Source organism: Tasmannia lanceolata, unplaced genomic scaffold (genome assembly GCF_043159265.1).
Source record: "Tasmannia lanceolata isolate RefF3 unplaced genomic scaffold, GAP_Taslan_0.1 ptg000003l, whole genome shotgun sequence".
Taxonomy (NCBI): domain Eukaryota; kingdom Viridiplantae; phylum Streptophyta; class Magnoliopsida; order Canellales; family Winteraceae; genus Tasmannia; species Tasmannia lanceolata.
In genome coordinates this window covers 28268411-28286760 of record NW_027518680.1, presented here as the reverse complement: position 1 = coordinate 28286760, position 18350 = coordinate 28268411, and the positions used below count along the sequence as shown (strand labels likewise).

The window sequence follows — 18350 nt, the reverse complement described above, 5'->3', positions numbered from 1 at the left end:
GGCCGGATTCCTGACTCGCATCCACTAGTACACTCATCCGCTATAGCCGGTACCTCACTGAATCTAAACAAACCCCCGCTATATTTTGACCGTAAATGAAATGTCAGAACGAATTCCGTTTATCGAATCAAACAACACTATCACCCCGCCATAATAAAGACCGGACGTATTTGAATTCACCATCCGGAAGAAAATAAAAAGATCCGAACCGAAAGCTAGGAGGCGTCGCACTGAACGTGCGTTTCAGTTCGCATCGACGTTCCAGAACCGAAAGATTGTTCGAAAAAAGTGGTAGATAGCCGAAAAAAGTGACAGGAGTGCATCACGAGGATTTCCTAGGAGGTCACCCATCCTAGTACTAGTCTCGCCCAAGCACGCTTAACTTCGGAGTTCTGATGGGATCCAGTGCATTTGAGCTGGTATGATCGCACCCAGCATGCCTCTCCATTGTCAAAGTAATAAAGAGTTTCCATTCGCATTGTCGTACGAAGTCCGTTTAAATGAAAGTGCGAAAAAATCCTGCTAGATGACATCGGATGGACGATCCGAGCATGTCGGGTAGCCGGATGACCGCCAGGGCTGTCATCGCACGATGAATCTTCCCGAGTACCCCCGAATCAATATATGAATCGCCACGATCTGATGGGCGGATCAAAAGTAATCGTCGGAACGATATTTGTTCACCAGGGGTAGCTCACGGCCAGTAAACACCTTCCGGCCGGATTCCTGACTCGCATCCACTAGTACACTCATCCGCTATAGCCGGTACCTCACTGAATCTAAACAAACACCCGCTATATTTTGACCGTAAATGAAATGTCAGAACGAATTCCGTTTATCGAATCAAACGACACTATCACCCCGCCATAATAAAGACCGGACGTATTTGAATTCACCATCCGGAAGAAAATAAAAAGATCCGAACCGAAATCTAGGAGGCGTCGCACTGAACGTGCGTTTCAGTTCGCATCGACGTTCTAGAACCAAAAGATTGTTCGAAAAAAGTGATAGATAGCCGAAAAAAGTGACAGGAGTGCAACACGAGGACTTCCAAGGAGGTCAGCCATCCTAGTACTACTCTCGTCCAAGCACGCTTAACTTCGGAGTTCTGATGGGATCCAGTGCATTTGTGCTGGTATGATCGCACCCAGCATGCCTCTCCATTGTCAAAGTAATAAAGAGTTTCCATTTGCATTGTCGTACGAAGTCCGTTTAAATGAAAGTGCGAAAAAATCCTGCTAGATGACATCGGATGGACGATCCGAGCATGTCGGGTAGCCGGATGACCGCCAGGGCTGTCATCGCACGATGAATCTTCCCGAGTACCCCCGAATCAATATATGAATCGCCACGATCTAATGGGCGGATCAAAAGTAATCGTCGGAACGATATTTGTTCACCAGGGGTAGCTCACGGCCAGTAAACACCTTCCGGCCGGATTCCTGACTCGCATCCACTAGTACTGTAAGCCCAAGGGTCTACTCTCCTATCTTGTTTTGATGATTCTAAACATAATTGATTGTGTTTTTGAATACTAATCAATTTGCTTTGAAGTGTTGTGTTTAAGATAGGATTGATCATTGAAGAAACCAACACACAACATGGTCATGCTTGGAGATATCCCATACAAGAGTCAAAGGAGCTAAGTGAAGCTCACCTCATCTCTCAAGCAAAGCATACACAAGATGGAAGATCAATTGAAGACCAAGACTAAAGAGAAGTTGAAGATTGCATAGGTATCATTGTACATCCTTTCTCTTTAGATTTCCAAGTCAAGGCAAAGTGTTTTCAACTTGTTTTTCAAAGAACACTTAAGAACTTAAAATGCATTAGTGAATGGTTATGTGATGGACCAACATGTTGGGACCCTCATAAACATTCCAAAATAACCATAGGAGTTGAGTTCCAAAAGCTAAAAATCAAATTTGCAATAAAAATCAAAAAGTGCGGATTTTTAGGCTTCTCGGAACTCCGAGAATTTTTCTCGGAGCTCCGAGCTCGGAACTCCGAGAGTTCCCTCGGAACTCCGAGAAAAGGTCCAGTAGCATCTGGACACTTTCTCGGAACTCCGAGACAATTTCTCGGAACTCCGAGAAATGGTCCAGTAGAAATTTTATTTCTTCTGGCCGTTGTCTCGGAACTCCGAGAATATTTCTCGGAACTCCGAGAATTCTCGGAACTCCGAGAATGGTTCTCGGAACTCCGAGAACCTCGCGACAGACTAAAAAATAGCCGTTGGGATTCAAATTAATTGTTGGTTTTTGATATTTCCACCCCCAAACGGTCATATTCTTTGGTGTGGTTATATATACAACATGTAGAGAAGTTTTTCACTCTCTCTTGATCTTTGAAAAACATCCTTAAGCATCAAAAACATTTGCAATCCATTTTAGCTTGAGTTTTTGTTTTTCATCCCAAACTTGCCTTTCACTTGTGAATCTTTTGAGTTTGGATATAGTAGTGCTTTCACTTGCAAATCACCATCTTTGAAGAGCAATCAAGGGTCTACAAAGAGCATCAAGCTTTCAAGAAGAAGCCAAGCTATTCTCTTTCAAATCTAGTGTAGGTGGCTAGGGCATTCCCTTTTTAATTCCCTAGAGAGCAACCGCTTAGAACTCGGCGGAGAAGGAGAGTCTTTGTAAAGGTGTAAGGGCATCCTTGTTTAATATCCCTTTGATTTGTAACCGCCTCGGAGCCGGGCATCGTGGAGGTCTCCTATAGTGGAATCCCTCAAGTGCGACCTTGAGTAGAGTGGAGTAGGCCGTTGGCCGAACCACTATATATCGGTGTGTCAATTTCTCACTCTTGCATTTCCATTATTGTTTTGGTTTGGCATTTCACTTTGTTCTTTCAATTATATGTGCACTAACCAAATATTTATTCAAGTGAAGAAAAATTCCAATTAGGGTTTATAGATAATTTTCAAAAGGCCTAATATTGAGTTAAATTCAATTCACCCCCCCTCTTGAGTATTTCAAGTACACTCATCCGCTATAGCCGGTACCTCACTGAATCTAAACAAACACCCGCTATATTTTGACCGTAAATGAAATGTCAGAACGAATTCCGTTTATCGAATCAAACGACACTATCACCCCGCCATAATAAAGACCGGACGTATTTGAATTCACCATCCGGAAGAAAATAAAAAGATCCGAACCGAAACCTAGGAGGCGTCGCACTGAACGTGCGTTTCAGTTCGCATCGACGTTCTAGAACCAAAAGATTGTTCGAAAAAAGTGATAGATAGGCGAAAAAAGTGACAGGAGTGCAACACGAGGACTTCCAAGGAGGTCACCCATCCTAGTACTACTCTCGTCCAAGCACGCTTAACTTCGGAGTTCTGATGGGATCCAGTGCATCTGTGCTGGTATGATCGCACCCAGCATGCCTCTCCATTGTCAAAGTAATAAAGAGTTTCCATTCGCATTGTCGTACGAAGTCCGTTTAAATGAAAGTGCGAAAAAATTCTGCTAGATGAAATCGGATGGACGATCCGAGCATGTCGGGTAGCCGGACGACCGCCAGGGCTTTCATCGCACGATGAATCTTCCCGAGTACCCCCGAATCAATATGTGAATCGCCACGATCTGATGGGCGGATCAAAAGTAATCGTCGGAACGATATTTATTCACCAGGGGTACCTCACGGCCAGTAAACACCTTCCGGCCGGATTCCTGACTCGCATCCACTAGTACACTCATCCGCTATAGCCGGTACCTCACTGAATCTAAACAAACACCCGCTATATTTTGACCGTAAATGAAATGTCAGAACGAATTCCGTTTATCGAATCAAACGACACTATCACCCCGCCATAATAAAGACCGGACGTATTTGAATTCACCATCCGGAAGAAAATAAATACATCGGAACCGAAATCTAGGAGGTGTCGCACTAAACGTGTGTTTCAGTTCGCATCGACGTTCCAGAACCGAAAGATTGTTCGAAAAAAGTGGTAGATAGCCGAAAAAAGTGACAGGGGTGCAACACGAGGACTTCCCACGAGGTCACCCATCCTAGTACTACTCTCGCCCAAGCACGCTTAACTTCGGAGTTCTGATGGGATCCAGTGCATTTGTGCTGGTATGATCGCACTTAGCATGCCTCTCCATTATCAAAGTAATAAAGAGTTTCCATTCGCATTGTCGTACGAAGTCCGTTTAAATGAAAGTGCGAAAAAATCCTGCTAGATGACATCGGATTGACGATTCGAGCATGTTGGGAAGCCGGGGGACCGAAATCACTGTCATCCCGCGATGAATCTTCCCGAGTACCCCCGAATCAATATAAGAATCGCCACGATCTGACGGGCGGATCAAAAGTTATCGTCGAAACGATATTTGTGCACCAAGGGTAGCTCACGGCCAGTAAACACCTTACGACCGGATTCCTGACTCGCATCCACTAGTACACTCATCCGCTATAGCCGGTACGTTACTGAATCTAAACAAACCCCCGCTATATTTAGACCGCAAATGAAATGTCAGAAAGAATTCCGTTTATCGAATCAAACGACACTATCACCCCGCCATAATAAAGACTGGAGGTATTTTAATTCACCATCCGGAAGAAAATAAAAAGAACCGAACCGAAACCTAGGAGGCGTCGCACTAAACGTGCTTTTCAGTTCGCATCGACGTTCCAGAACCGAAAGATTGTTCGAAAAAAGTGGTAGATACCCGAAAAAAGTGACAGGGGTGCAACACGAGGACTTCCCAGGAGGTCACCCATCCTAGTACTACTCTCGCCCAAGCACGCTTAACTTCGGAGTTCTGATAGGATACAGTGCATTTGTGCTGGTATGATCGCACCCGGCATGCCTCTCAATTGTCAAAGTAATAAAGAGTTTCCACTTGCATTGTCGTACGAAGTCCGTTTAAATGAAAGTGCGAAAAATCGTGTTAGATGACATCGGATGAACGATCCGAGCATGTCGGGAAGCCGGATTACCCCCGCGGGTGTAATCGCGAGATGAATCTTCTCGAGTACCCCCGAATCAATATAAGAATCGCCACGATCTGACGGGCGGATCAAAAGTTATCGTCGAAACGATATTTTTACACCAAGGGTAGCTCACGGCCAGTAAACACCTTACGACCGGATTCCTGACTCGCATCCACTAGTACACTCATCCGCTATAGCCGGTACGTTACTGAATCTAAACAAACCTCCGCTATATTTTGACCACAAATGAAATGTCAGAACGAATTCTGTTTATCGAATCAAACGACACTATCACCCCGCCATAATAAAGACTGGACGTACTTGAATTCACCATCCGAAAGAAAATAAATACACCCGAACCGAGATCTAGGAGGCGTCGCACTAAACGTGTGTTTCAGTTCACATCGACGTTCCAGAACCGAAAGATTGTTCGAAAAAAGTGGTAGTTAGCGCAAAAAAAGTGACAGGGGTGCAACACGAGGACTTCCCACGAGGTCACCCATCCTAGTACTACTCTCGCCCAAGCACGCTTAACTTCGGAGTTCTGATGGGATCCAGTGCATTTGTGCTGGTATAATCGCACCCAGCATGCCTCTCCATTATCAAAGTAAAAAAGAGTTTCCATTCGCATTGTCGTACGAAGTCCGTTTAAATGAAACTGTGAAAAAATCCAGCTAGATGACATCGGATCGACGATCCGAGCATGTTCGGAAGCCGGATGACCGCCATGGCCGTCATCGCGCGATGAATCTTCCCGAGTACCCCCGAATCAATATAAGAATCGCCACGATTAGACGGGTGGATCAAAAGTTATCGTCGGAATGATATTTGTGCACCAAGGGTAACTCACGGCCAGTAAACACCTTCCGACCGGATTCCTGACTCGCATCCAATAGTACACTCATCCGCTATAGCCGGTACGTCACCGAATCTAAACAAACCCCCGCTATATTTTGACCGCAAATGAAATGTCAGAACGAATTCCGTTTATCGAATCAAACGACACTATCACCTCGCCATAATAAAGACCGGACGTATTTGAATTCACCATCCGGAAGAAAATAAATACATCCGAACCGAAATCTAGGAGGCGTCGCACTAAACGTGTGTTTCAGTTCGCATCGACGTTCTAAAACCGAAAGATTGTTCGAAAAAAGTGGTAGATAGCCGAAAAAAATGGCAGGGGTGCAACACGAGGACTTCCCAGGAGGTCACCCATCCTAGTACTACTCTCGCCCAAGCACGCTTAACTTCGGAGTTCTGATGGGATCCAGTGCATTTGTGCTGGTATGATCGCACCCAGCATGCCTCTCCATTGTCAAAGTAATAAAGAGTTTCCATTCGCATTGTCGTACGAAGTCCGTTTAAATGAAAGTGCGAAAAAATCCTGCTAGATGACATCGGATGGACGATCCGAGCATGTCTGGTAGCCGGATGACCGCCAGGGCTGTTATCGCACGATGAATCTTCCCGAGTACCCCCGAATCAATATATGAATCGCCACGATCTGATGGGCGGATCAAAAGTAATCGTCGGAACGATATTTGTTCACCAGGGGTAGCTCACGGCCAGTAAACACCTTCCGGCCGGATTCCTGACTCGCATCCACTAGTACACTCATCCGCTATAGCCGGTACCTCACTGAATCTAAACAAACACCCGCTATATTTTGACCGTAAATGAAATGTCAGAACGAATTCCGTTTATCGAATCAAACGACACTATCAGCCCGCCATAATAAAGGCCGGACGTATTTGAATTCACCATCCGGAAGAAAATAAAAAGATCCGAACCGAAATCTAGGAGGCGTCGCACTGAACGTGCGTTTCAGTTCGCATCGACGTTCCAGAACCGAAAGATTGTTCGAAAAAAGTGGTAGATAGCCGAAAAAAGTGACAGCAGTGCAACACGAGGATTCCCCAGGAGGTCACCCATCTTAGTACTACTCACGCCCAAGCACGCTTAACTTCGGAGTTCTGATGGGATCCAGTGCATTTGAGCTGGTATGATCGCACCCAGCATGCCTCTCCATTGTCAAAGTAATAAAAAGTTTCCATTCGCATTGTCGTACGAAGTCCGTTTAAATGAAAGTGCGAAAAAATCCTGCTAGATGACATCGGATGGACGATCCGAGCATGTCCGGAAGCCGGATTACCGCCACGGCCGTCATCGCGCGATAAATCTTCCCGAGTACCCCCGAATTAATATAAGAATCGCCACGATTTGACGGGCGGATCAAAAGTTATCGTCAGAACGATATTTGTGCACCAAGGGTAGCTCCGTGGCCAGTAAACACCTAACGACCGGATTCCTGACTCGCATCCAATAGTACACTCATCCCCTATAGCCGGTACGTCACTGAATCTAAACAAACCCCCGCTATATTTTGACCGCAAATGAAATGTCAGAACGAATTCCGTTTATCGAATCAAACGACACTATCACCTCGCCATAATAAAGACCGGACGTATTTGAATTCACCATCCGGAAGAAAATAAATACATCCGAACCGAAATCTAGGAGGCGTCGCACTTAATGTGTGTTTCAGTTCGCATCGACGTTCAAGAACCGAAAGATTGTTCGAAAAAAGTGGTAGATAGCCGAAAAAAGTGACAGGGGTGCAACACGAGGACTTCCCAGGAGGTCACCCATCCTAGTACTACTCTCGCCCTAGCACGCTTAACTTCGGAGTTCTGATGGGATCCAGTGCATTTGTGCCGGTATGATCGCACCCAGCATGCCTCTCCATTGTCAAAGTAATAGAAAGTTTCCATTCGCATTGTCGTACGAAGTCCGTTTAAATGAAAGTGCGAAAAAATCCTGCTAGATGACATCGGATTGACGATTCGACCATGTCGGGAAGCCGGATGACCGCCAGGACTATTATCGCGCGATGAATCTTCCCGAGTACCCCCGAATCAATATAAGAATCGCCACGATCTGACGGGCGGATCAAAAGTTATCGTCGAAACGATATTTATGCACCAAGGGTAGCTCACGGCCAGTAAACACCTTACGACCGGATTCCTGACTCGCACCCACTAGTACACTCATCCGCTATAGCCGGTACGTTAATGAATCTAAACAAACCTCTACTATATTTTAACCACAAATGAAATGTCAGAACGAATTCCGTTTATCGAATCAAACGACACTATCACCCCGCCATAATAAAGACCGGTCGTATTTGAATTCACCATCCGGAAGAAAATAAATATATCCGAACTGAAACCTAGGAGGCGTCGCACTAAACGTGTGTTTCAGTTCGCATCGACGTTCCAGAACTGAAAGATTGTTCTAAAAAAGTGGTAGATAGCCGAAAAAAGTGACAGGGGTGCAACACGAGGACTTCTCAGGAGGACACCCATCCTAGTACTACTCTCGCCCAAGCACGCTTAACTACGGAGTTCTGATGGGATCCAGTGCATTTGTGCTGGTATGATCGCACCCAGCATGCCTCTCCATTGTCAAAGTAATAGAAAGTTTCCATTCGCATTGTCGTACGAAGTCCGTTTAAATGAAAGTGCGAAAAAATCCTGCTAGATGACATCGGATTGACGATTCGAGCATGTCGGGAAGCCGGATGACCGCCAGGACTGTCATCGCGCGATGAATCTTCCCGAGTACCCCCGAATCAATATAAGAATCGTCACGATCTGACGGGCGGATCAAAAGTTATCGTCGAAACAATATTTGTGCACCAAGGGTAGCTCACGGCCAGTAAACACCTTACGACCGGATTCCTGACTCGCATCCACTAGTACACTCATCCGCTATAGCCGGTACGTTACTGAATCTAAACAAACCTCCGCTATATTTTGACCACAAATGAAATGTCAGAACGAATTCTGTTTATCGAATCAAACGGCACTATCACCCCGCCATAATAAAGACCGGACGTATTTGAATTCACCATCCAGAAGAAAATAAATACATCCGAACCGAAATCTAGGAGGCGTCGCACTAAACGTGTGTTTCAGTTCGCATCGACGTTCCAGAACCGAAAGATTGTTCGAAAAAAGTGGTAGATAGCCGAAAAAAGTGACAGGGGTGCAACACGAGGAATTCCCACGAGGTCACCCATCCCAGTACTACTCTCGCCCAAGCACGCTTAACTTCGGAATTCTGATGGGATCCAGTGCATTTGTGCTGGTATAATCGCACCCAGGATGCCTCTCCATTGTCAAAGTAATAAAGAGTTTCCATTCGCATTGTCGTACGAAGTCCGTTTAAATGAAAGTGCGAAAAAATCCTGCTAAATGACATCGGGTTGACGATTCGAGCATGTCGGGAAGCCGGATGACCGCCAGGACTGCCATCGCGCGATGAATCTTCCCGAGTACCCCCGAATTAATATAAGAATCGCCACGATCTGACGGGCGGATCAAAAGTTATCATCGAAACGATATTTGTGCACCAAGGGTAGCTCACGGCCAGTAAACACCTTACGACCGGATTCCTGACTCGCATCCACTAGTACACTCATCCGCTATAGCCGGTACGTTACTGAATCTAAACAAACCTCCGCTATATTTTGACCACAAATGAAATGTCAGAAAGAATTCCGTTTATCGAATCAAACGACACTATCACCCTGCCATAATAAAGACCGGACGTATTTGAATTCACCATCCGGAAGAAAATAAATACATCGGAACCGAAATCTAGGAGGTGTCGCACTAAACGTGTGTTTCAGTTCGCATCGACGTTCCAGAACCGAAAGATTGTTCGAAAAAAGTGGTAGATAGCCGAAAAAAGTGACAGGGGTGCAACACGAGGACTTCCCACGAGGTCACCCATCCTAGTACTACTCTCGCCCAAGCACGCTTAACTTCGGAGTTCTGATGGGATCCAGTGCATTTGTGCTGGTATGATCGCACTTAGCATGCCTCTCCATTATCAAAGTAATAAAGAGTTTCCATTCGCATTGTCGTACGAAGTCCGTTTAAATGAAAGTGCGAAAAAATCCTGCTAGATGACATCGGATTGACGATTCGAGCATGTCGGGAAGCCGGATGACCGAAAGCACTGTCATCGCGCGATGAGTCTTCCCGAGTACCCCCGAATCAATATAAGAATCTCCACGATCTGACGGGCGGATCAAAAGTTATCGTCGGAACGATATTTGTGCACAAAGGGTAGCTCACGGCAAGTAAACACCTTCCGACCGGATTCCTGACTCGCATCCACTAGTACACTCATCCGATATAGCCGGTACGTTACTGAATTTAAACAAACCTCCGCTATATTTTGGCCACAAATGAAATGTCAGAACGAATTCCGTTTATCGAATCAAACGACACTATCACCCCGCCATAATAAAGACCGTACGTATTTGAATTCACCATCCGGAAGAAAATAAATACATCCGAACCGAAATCTAGCAGGCGTCGCACTAAACGTGTGTTTCAGTTCGCATCGACGTTCCAGAACCGAAAGATTGTTCGAAAAAGTGGTAGATAGCCGAAAAAAGTGACAGGGGTGCAACACGAGGACTTCCCACGAGGTCCCCCATCCTAGTACTACTCTCGCCCAAGCACGCTTAACTTCGGAGTTCTGATGGGATCCAGTGCATTTGTGCTGGTATGATCGCACCCGGCATGCCTCTCCATTGTCAAAGTAATAAAGAGTTTCCACTTGCATTGTCGTACGAAGTCCGTTTAAATGAAAGTGCGAAAAAATCGTGCTAGATGACATCGGATGGACGATCCGAGCATGTCGGGAAGCCGGATGACTGCCAGGGCTGTAATCGCGCGAAGAATCTTCCCGAGTACCCCCGAACCAATATAAGAATCGCCACGATCTGACGGGCGGATCAAAAGTTATCGTCGAAACGATATTTGTACACCAAGGGTAGCTCACGGCCAGTAAACACCTTACGACCGGATTCCTGACTCGCATCCAATAGTACACTCATCCGCTATAGCCGGTACGTCACTGAATCTAAACAAACCCCCGCTATATTTAGACCGCAAATGAAATGTCAGAACGAATTCCGTTTATCGAATCAAACGACACTATCACCCCGCCATAATAAAGACCGGAGGTATTTTAATTCACCATCCGGAAGAAAATAAAAAGAACCGAACCGAAACCTAGGAGGCGTCGCACTAAACGTGCTTTTCAGTTCGCATCGACGTTCCAGAACCGAAAGATTGTTCGAAAAAAGTGGTAGATAGCCGAAAAAAGTGACAGGGGTGCAACACGAGGACTTCCCAGGAGGTCACCCATCCTAGTACTACTCTCGCCCAAGCACGCTTAACTTCGGAGTTCTGATAGGATACAGTGCATTTGTGCTGGTATGATCGCACCCGGCATGCCTCTCAATTGTCAAAGTAATAAAGAGTTTCCACTTGCATTGTTGGCTCCGAGGTTACTGTCCACAGAAATTCTGAGATATGCCAGGCAATAAGGTGCTATAACCTAAGTATTAAATTGCACAAGGAAAGAGCGCACGATTCCCTTCCTTGGATGCTATTCTGGGCCGAAATTGGTGAACCCTAGAACCATTGGTAATCCTTGAATGTCCAGAAACTGAAAATCCTTGAAATTTGAAATTCATTAACCTCGAGAATTTAAATCGATTTGTCTTGTGTCTTTCGGAACCGTTGGATCGCGGTTTTCGTCGTAAGAACCATTAGTGCCCAATTTAGGAACACTTACGTCATGTCGTGTCCTAGGTTTTAGGGAGTCTTAGGTTTTAGGGAGTCCTAGAGTTAGGAGTCCAGCCTCATCACGGACGCTTGCTATGAATAGCAACCGTGCCATAGGTTTAATTACACTAGTCACCCAATCTTTTCCTAGGACAAGCCTAGTAAACTAGGATGTAGGTTAACCTGCTTTAGTCTAAGGAACAACTTGCTTTTAGATAAGAATCATATAACATCTTAGATGAAATCCTAGGATAATAAAATCCTCAACTTGAATTAAATAACTTCTCTTAAAACTGTTGAAACAGTCAATCCCGTCTAGGTCGGTGTCTTAGTTGAGTTAGGCATAAGTAGCTTAGCTTAGGTGCACCGAACTACGTCGACTCTGATCCCAGTGAGGCTTAGGTACGTAGGCAGCTTGGATGTTTGATGGCATACCAACCGCGAGTCGGCTCCACAACAAATTGTGGGGTTTTTGTATATTAATTTTCTTGTATATTCTTAATTAAATCATTTAGGATTTTCCATGAAATTAGAATCTTAGGAGAACTTGCACCTAGATTGAATCCAAACAAATTAAGGAATCAAGATACACATTTAGGATCCACAATGAAATTAGATCATAGGATGCATGTCACTTAGTTCGCACATTAATAGAGAGTTGAATGAGCCATTTAAAATAAATTTAAAAGAGTTAGCTTTTGGAATTGAAGACCGATTATCGGGCGGGAATGGTGCATGCGGTGGATAACTCCCCATACCTTCCATTATTGTAACCAGGTAGCGAGTCTAGATTTCTGGTTAATCATGGGTCCTAGATCCCACATCTAGGTGGCGACTCTGTCAGTCTCTTTTGTGTGGAATTCGGATTGCCTTAGTGATCCCAAGTTCACATAAAAGACGAATTAAAATCAATATTAAAATGCACACGCCAATCGCGTGGGTACGAGAGACCAAGAGAGAGCGTGGTGACTCGCGCCCCACCCTCTCGCGGGATCGGGTCCCACAATGTCATATCACCATTACACAACTCAACACAACACATGGCATGATGATCAACATGCACAATGGACCAAAGAGCTTGCATATTCATTGGAGTCATCATCCATGGAAGATGTTCAAGTCAAAGAGCTCAAGTTGAAGATCCCACAAGTTGCCTAACAAAGTGCTAGTAGAAGCTTGGAGATGAACCAGCCTTGGTGACAACCTCATGCAACATAGAAGATGTTGGAAGAATAGAGGAAGTCACAAGAGCCAAACCAAGTCAAAGAGTTCACTCACAAGTAAGAGATGTCCAAGAAAGTGCAGAGGAACCAAGCAATCCAAGGAGACTCAAAGTTTTATCTTTCTAGATTGTATTTGGAGTCCTCTTGTTTTAAATGTATTTGCACTTTCAAAGGTTTTCAAATGGTTTTCATAATTAAATTTAACATCTTTGAAAACCATCAACACTCCCCAAAATATGTTAGAAAACCTTGGACAAAAGCCCAAAGACCAATGCCCAAAGTCCCTTGGATTTTATATTTAAAACTCAATTTTCAAACAGGGCCGGTCGACCGTGGTTTCCCGGGCGACCGCAGTAAGGTGGTTGGAAATCCAGCACCTACCGGATTTTAGTGGGCCGGTCGACCGCGGATGTGTTTCTGGAAAGCCAGAAACAATCCATCTTGGTCAATCCGGTCGACCGCGGATAGGAATCTGAACAGAAATAAAAATGTCCAGGTTGCTCTCAGAGGGCGACCGCGACCAGCTTGGTCGACCGCGGTGATAAGAAATTCAAAATAAAAAAGAGAGCGCCCAATAGGGCGAGCGACCGAGACACCTCGGTCGATCGCGCCGGTGTCGAAAAGTAGCTGTTGGGGCCCAAATGGCTAGATTTTTCTAAACCTGTTTATTACAGTTTTACCCCCAAACGGTCATATCTTTTAATGGGCTATTTAGACCCTATCCTAGACCAACTAATGAACCTTTTGGAAGATCATATAACATCTTTGTGAGCTTATACCTTCAAATCTAAAGGTTTTAAGTTTTTCTCTTTATGCTTTGATTTTGCAATTTACATTCAATCAAGAGGAACTCCATAGGGCTTTGATTTGCTTATCTTTTGGAGAGTTTGTGAGAGCTGTCATCTTTGTATTTGCCTATCTAAAGGCTTTGCGGGTTTTTCATTATTTGTTCTTCATTTCTAAGAGGGTCTCCAATTCAGCCCGGTAAGAAAGGTGAATCACTTTGTGAAGAGGGGTTTTCGCTTTGACCTTAAGGAGAAGCTTGATTGTAAGAGGGTCTCTGATTCGTCCCGTTAAGAAAGGAGTATCGGGAGCGACGAGGGTTTGTCCCCTCAGAGGTGGAGAAGGTGTTTGTAATCGAGGGCTCATTGATCCGGCCCGTTAAGAGTGGAGGATCGCTTAGGGAAGGTTCAAGGAGGTCTTGAAGAGTAGACGTAGGGCTTAGTCCCGAACCACTATAAAATCATTGTGTACCTCCTATTATCTCTTCCTCACTCTATCTATCTCTCCCTTGGTGATTGGTAAACTCTAACCCTAACTTGTGTTTATGACTGATTGAACAAGGGGTTAGTAAATATAAACAGTTGTAATATCTAAACCCTAACTTTATCATCTTGATTATTTGAACAAGGGTTTGACAACATTATCTTAAAATTGACAAATTGTTTTTCATACCACACCTAATTAAAGACAAATTTTTAATTGACCAATTCACCCCCCCATCTTGGGTTGCCACACTTGTATTTCAGTTTCTTTTTAGAAAGAGAGAGAGAGAGAGAGAGAGAGAAGCTGTTAGAATTTCCCCAGAAATTGTGACTACACTCAATTTCTCCTGAAATTCCTTATAAATCCCGGGCGTCGGCACTCTGCTTAAATTCTGAGGATTTAAAGAGACACCTCTCTACTAAAAGATTAAGGACGCTGTCACTCTGCCGAAATCTCGAAGATCAACTCTATTGCGAGGTCAAGGACGTCGGCACTCTGCCGAAATCCTGAAGGCAATACTATTCCTTTTCTAAGTATATATAACATCTTTCCGTATTTCATTTAAAAAACTCGGGAACGGGTAGTTATGGTGGTTGGGGATCCTCTGGCCCTAAACCCTTAACGTAAATGTAAGCCCAAGGGTCTACTCTCCTATCTTGTTTTGATGATTCTAAACATAATTGATTGTGTTTTTGAATACTAATCAATTTGCTTTGAAGTGTTGTGTTTGAGATAGGATTGATCATTGAAGAAACCAACACACAACATGGTCATGCTTGGAGATATCCCATACAAGAGTCAAAGGAGCTAAGTGAAGCTCACCTCATCTCTCAAGCAAGCATACACAAGATGGAAGATCAATTGAAGACCAAGACTAAAGAGAAGTTGAAAGCTACATAGGTATCATTGTACATCCTTTCTCTTTAGATTTCCAAGTCAAGGCAAAGTGTTTTCAAAATGTTTTTCAAAGAACACTTAAGAACTTAAAATGGATTAGTGAATGGTTATGTGGTGGACCAACATGTTGGGACCCTCATAAACATTCCAAAATAACCATAGGAGTTGAGTTCCAAAAGCTAAAAATCAAACAAGCAATAAAAATCAAAATCTGTGGATTTTTAGGCTTCTCGGAACTCCGAGATTTTTTCTCGGAGCTCCGAGCTCGGAACTCCGAGAGTTCCCTCGGAACTCCGAGAAAAGGTCCAGTAGCATCTGGACATTTTCTCGGAACTCCGAGAAAATTTCTCGGAACTCCGAGAAATGGTCCAGTAGAAATTTTATTTCTTCTGGCCGTTGTCTCGGAACTCCGAGAATATTTCTCGGAACTCCGAGAACCCTGCGACAGCTCAGAATATAGCCGTTGGGATTTGAATTAATTCTTGTATTTTGATATTTCCACCCCCAAACGGTCATATTCTTTGGAGAGGCTATAAATACAATATGTAGAGAAGTTTTTCTCTCTCTCTTGATTTTTGAAAAACCCTCTTAAGCACTCAAGCAAATTTGCAACCCTTTCAAGCTTAAGATTTTTGGTTTTTCCCAAACTTGCCTTTCACTTGTGAACCCATTGAGTTTGGATATTTTAGAGCTTTCACTTGCAACCATCATTGAAGAGCAATCAAGGATCTACAAAGAGCATCAAGCTTTCAAGAAGAAGCCAAGCTACTCAATCTTCATATCTTGTATAGGTGGCTAGGGCATTCCGTTTTTAATTCCCTAGAGAGCAACCGCTTAGAACTCGGCGGAGAAGGAGAGTCTTTGTAAAGGTGTAAGGGCATCCTTGTTTAATATCCCTTGGAATTGTAACCGCCTCGGAGCCGGGCATCGTGGAGGTCTCCAATAGTGGAATCCCTCAAGTGCGACCTTGAGTAGAGTGGAGTAGGCCGTTGGCCGAACCACTATATATCGGTGTGTCAATTTCTCACTCTTGCATTTCCATTATTGTTTGGCTTGGCATTTCACTGTATTCTTTCAATTATATTTGCACTAACCAAATATTTAATTAAGTGAAGAAAAATTCCAATTAGGGTTTATAGGTAATTTTCAAAAGGCCTAATATTGAGTTAAATTCAATTCACCCCCCCTCTTGAGTATTTCAATTGGTATCAGAGCCTCGTCTCTAATTTTTAGAAAACCCTAACCGGTCTAGAGTAAAGATTCTAAAATGGCAAACTACCCTCAACACCATGAAGGTTATTCAAACACTAGGCCACCCTATTTTGATGGAACAAACTATGTTTTTTGGAAAACCAAAATGAAAATCTTTCTAACCCAAGACTATCAAATGTGGAGAGCAATTAATAATGAATACATCTTACCCACAAGAAATTTAAATGATTGGACCGAAGCCGAACAACAAGCTTCGAATTATAATGCCAAAGCCATGAATTCTCTTATTTGTGCTCTATCTCCCGGAGAATTCAATAGAGTATCAAATTTGAATTCGGCTAAGGAAATTTGGGACACTTTAGAAGTCACCCATGAGGGAACCAATCAAGTAAAAGAATCTAAAATGAACCATCTTTTTCGGCAATACGAACTCTTTCAAATGACATCCGATGAAACAATTGCCGACATGTACACTAGATTCACCAATCTTGTAAATGGATTAAGGGGTCTTGGAAAACAATTTTCCAATAGAGATTTAGTGACTAAAATCCTTAGGTCCTTACCTTTGTCTTGGGAATCCAAAACCTCCGCAATCACCGAAGCCAAGGACATGAACACTTTGAACCTAGATGAACTAATAGGGTCCTTGATCACCCATGAAATGATTTTCAAAACAAAAGCACCCGAAATCGAAACTAAAATCGAAAAAGGAAAAGGAATTGCTTTTGCTTGTAATGTAGGTGAAAATGAGGATGCAAAAGAAGACATGGAAGATGAAGTTGCCCTCCTAACAAGAAGGATCAAATTCTTGCAAAGGAACATGGGAGGGATGAGAAATAGAAGGACAAACCCTCCATTCAAGAAGAAAGAAGAACTCGGTGATGGATCTTCTCAACCACGATGTTACGGTTGCAAGAAGCTTGGACACATTCGCCCGGATTGTCCACTCAACAATGAACCCACTTCAAACAACCGCTTCAAGAGAAGAGAAGGCAAGAAAGGAATGACCGCCACGTGGGATGAAGAAATTGAAAGCGAAGGCGAACAAAATGATGGCGAAGATTGCTTGATAGCAAGGAACGTATGCTTCATGGCCTCAACAAACGACAACAATGAGGTAAACACTTTAAATGATGTTATTGTTTTAAAAGAAGTTCTTGATTCCCTACAAAATGCAAATGATGAACTTGAAATTCAATTTGATAAAATTGCATCTCTTGAAAATTCTCTTGCTAACATGACAAAAGAATTTGGTTGGTTGAAAAAGGATCATGAATTTTTAGATGATAAGAATGAAAAATACAAAGTAGAAATTCATGAGTTAAATGCTTCTATCAAAATCTTAAATAAAAACCGACAAGAACTCTCAAATGAAAACAACAATCTAAAGCATGAAAATGGTAGATTATCTTTTGAGTATGATGAACTAAAGAAACTTTTTGAAAGATTTGAAAATAGTTCATTAAAATTGGATAGGCTTGTAAATCTTCAAAGAATGTCAAGTGACAAAAGTGGACTTTGACATAAATGGAACACCACAATATCCAACTATAAAACTAAACTTGAAAAGGTTTCTTCTAGCGGTACCAAAATTTGCTTTTATTGTGGTATAGAAGGTCATTACAAGGTTGCTTGCTTACATGCTAAACAAGATAAGATTAAGTTGAACTCTAATGTGAAAATAAATGAACATAGCAAGATTAGGAAGATTTGGGTACCTAAGGGATCTCACTTGCCTATTCATATGTAGGTATGCCTTAAAAGCCATAACAAGAAGAACACATGGTACCTTGATAGTGGATGCTCTAGACATATGACCGGAGACCTTACTCAATTCGCATCCCTATCGCTCAAGGATGGTGGAGACGTTACCTTTGGAGATGATAAGAAAGGAAAAGTCAAAGGTGAAGGCACCATAGGTAACTCTACCTCTCCCATACATGATGTACTATTTGTTGATGGCTTGTCCCATAATCTTATTAGCATTAGTCAATTATGTGATAATGGTTTTGAAGTTGTCTTCAATCCCGATAAATGCATTGTTAAAAATAAGATAAATGGAGAAGTAAAATTCATAGGGTCTAGAGACAATAACATTTATACAATTGGACTAGATGATCTTAGACTCCAAAATGTGACTTGTCTAAATGCC

At 43.3% G+C, this 18350-nt stretch overlaps 14 non-coding genes across 14 annotated transcripts; all 14 read right to left on the bottom strand.

Annotated features, from left to right (window-relative positions):
* Positions 1-314: 314 nt before the first annotated feature.
* LOC143875036 (5S ribosomal RNA) lies at positions 315-433 on the bottom strand. Its single transcript, XR_013249702.1, has one exon. It is a non-coding gene; the product is annotated as a 5S ribosomal RNA (ribosomal RNA).
* A 597-nt stretch (positions 434-1030) lies between these two features.
* LOC143874851 (5S ribosomal RNA) lies at positions 1031-1149 on the bottom strand. Its single transcript, XR_013249519.1, has one exon. It is a non-coding gene; the product is annotated as a 5S ribosomal RNA (ribosomal RNA).
* A 2116-nt stretch (positions 1150-3265) lies between these two features.
* On the bottom strand, positions 3266-3384 carry LOC143874316 (5S ribosomal RNA). The gene has a single exon (XR_013249000.1). It is a non-coding gene; the product is annotated as a 5S ribosomal RNA (ribosomal RNA).
* Positions 3385-3981: 597 nt separating this feature from the next.
* Positions 3982-4100, bottom strand: LOC143874449 (5S ribosomal RNA). Its single transcript, XR_013249128.1, has one exon. It is a non-coding gene; the product is annotated as a 5S ribosomal RNA (ribosomal RNA).
* Positions 4101-4697: 597 nt separating this feature from the next.
* Positions 4698-4816, bottom strand: LOC143874937 (5S ribosomal RNA). Its single transcript, XR_013249606.1, has one exon. It is a non-coding gene; the product is annotated as a 5S ribosomal RNA (ribosomal RNA).
* A 597-nt stretch (positions 4817-5413) lies between these two features.
* LOC143873309 (5S ribosomal RNA) lies at positions 5414-5532 on the bottom strand. Its single transcript, XR_013248024.1, has one exon. It is a non-coding gene; the product is annotated as a 5S ribosomal RNA (ribosomal RNA).
* A 597-nt stretch (positions 5533-6129) lies between these two features.
* LOC143870677 (5S ribosomal RNA) lies at positions 6130-6248 on the bottom strand. The gene has a single exon (XR_013245459.1). It is a non-coding gene; the product is annotated as a 5S ribosomal RNA (ribosomal RNA).
* A 597-nt stretch (positions 6249-6845) lies between these two features.
* Positions 6846-6964, bottom strand: LOC143875130 (5S ribosomal RNA). The gene has a single exon (XR_013249791.1). It is a non-coding gene; the product is annotated as a 5S ribosomal RNA (ribosomal RNA).
* Positions 6965-7562: 598 nt separating this feature from the next.
* LOC143872901 (5S ribosomal RNA) lies at positions 7563-7681 on the bottom strand. The gene has a single exon (XR_013247627.1). It is a non-coding gene; the product is annotated as a 5S ribosomal RNA (ribosomal RNA).
* Positions 7682-8278: 597 nt separating this feature from the next.
* LOC143874083 (5S ribosomal RNA) lies at positions 8279-8397 on the bottom strand. The gene has a single exon (XR_013248775.1). It is a non-coding gene; the product is annotated as a 5S ribosomal RNA (ribosomal RNA).
* A 597-nt stretch (positions 8398-8994) lies between these two features.
* LOC143874517 (5S ribosomal RNA) lies at positions 8995-9113 on the bottom strand. Its single transcript, XR_013249194.1, has one exon. It is a non-coding gene; the product is annotated as a 5S ribosomal RNA (ribosomal RNA).
* Positions 9114-9710: 597 nt separating this feature from the next.
* On the bottom strand, positions 9711-9829 carry LOC143874448 (5S ribosomal RNA). Its single transcript, XR_013249127.1, has one exon. It is a non-coding gene; the product is annotated as a 5S ribosomal RNA (ribosomal RNA).
* A 596-nt stretch (positions 9830-10425) lies between these two features.
* LOC143873249 (5S ribosomal RNA) lies at positions 10426-10544 on the bottom strand. The gene has a single exon (XR_013247969.1). It is a non-coding gene; the product is annotated as a 5S ribosomal RNA (ribosomal RNA).
* Positions 10545-11141: 597 nt separating this feature from the next.
* LOC143874936 (5S ribosomal RNA) lies at positions 11142-11260 on the bottom strand. The gene has a single exon (XR_013249605.1). It is a non-coding gene; the product is annotated as a 5S ribosomal RNA (ribosomal RNA).
* Between the last annotated feature and the right edge of the window lie 7090 nt (positions 11261-18350).